The sequence below is a fragment of the Otolemur garnettii genome, unplaced genomic scaffold, assembly GCF_000181295.1.
Source record: "Otolemur garnettii isolate 467f Iridium unplaced genomic scaffold, OtoGar3 scaffold00018, whole genome shotgun sequence".
Taxonomy (NCBI): Eukaryota; Metazoa; Chordata; class Mammalia; order Primates; family Galagidae; genus Otolemur; species Otolemur garnettii.
In genome coordinates this window covers 28,154,344-28,155,561 of record NW_003852413.1, presented here as the reverse complement: position 1 = coordinate 28,155,561, position 1,218 = coordinate 28,154,344, and the positions used below count along the sequence as shown (strand labels likewise).

The 1,218-nt window shown below is 46.7% G+C and overlaps 1 protein-coding gene across 1 annotated transcript in view; it reads left to right on the top strand.

The window, feature by feature from the left end:
• SAMD14 (sterile alpha motif domain containing 14) overlaps positions 1 to 1,218 on the top strand; it is a 17,547-nt gene that overhangs the window by 3,043 nt on the left and 13,286 nt on the right. The gene's annotated exons all lie outside the window — the stretch shown is intronic.

Here is a 1,218-nt window from a genome sequence, read left to right as displayed (position 1 = left end):
GAAAAAGGAGGTTTGGAAAATATCCCAGCCAATATGTGGCCTAGTTTTCCTACACCTGTCATATGTGTGGTCTAGCCCAGTGCCCCACCCTTGTCCTGGGAACCTGAGAGTTAGAAGTAATTGGAAATCATGTCTCAGCCATGCAGTGTCCAGTTGCCCTAAGCCATCAGTGATCCCTGAGCTTCTTCACTTACCCCTTATCCAATTCTTCCCACACCTACTGCCACCCATGAGCTCCCCAGAGCTACTGGAATCCTCTATCTGCTGGTAAGCCTACCCCAGTCATTTTAGCTGCATGTATGCACCTATCTGCCTCTCCATCTGTCCTCTCTTCTTGCTTCCCAACAAACAAACAAACGCCCTACTCATTCAAACTTCTTCCCCAAACATGTGATGCATCATAGAGATTTGGATGTCCACTGTTCGGCTGTGAGCACCTCTCATATCCTCCTGCATCTGTGAGTCTGTCTAGAACAGTGGTTCTGCTGATGGTGCCCCTTCCTGAACAGCTCATTTCAGAAAGGCAGGTGATGAAAGCGCCAGTAATTGAGAGGGGAGGGTGAAGAAGGGGAGGCAGGACTGGATGATGAGTGGAAGATGGATGGAGGATGATAGGTGTAAAGATGGATGGATGGATGGATGATATTAGATGTTGGGTATATGGGGATGGGAGTGGTGGATGTTGGATGGATGGATGGGTGGGTGGATGGATGGATGAATGAGTGAATACAATATGTAGGTAGGTGGGTAGATGGTTGGGAGAACCTGGGCACTGGTCCTGATTTAGTCATTAATTTGCTTTGTGATCTTGGGCTGGCCACTCCCTACCTCTTTTTCTTCATTTGTACAATAACATAATTGGATTTAATAAATTCTATGACTTCTTCCAGATTTGTTGTTGGATGGTTAATGATGACTAAAGGCTTCTAGGGGTTGCTAATGATGGAAAGGCACAAGACAGTGCCAGGGAGAAGTTCAGTGTCCTATATTTAATCACACAACCAATCAGCTTGGACTGATTGGTGACCACAGGGTTAGGGTTTGGGTTATGCCTGGATTTGCTTCTGCCCCTTCCTTCTGCCTCAATGCCTACAATGTGGTTTATGATTCACATGGCTTCTCTTCCCAGGGGCTAGAGGAAGAGTTCCAAGGGAACAGCAGGCCAGGAGCAGGCAGCCATTGGCACCTCCTATGACTCAATGTCTTTTTTTTTTTTTT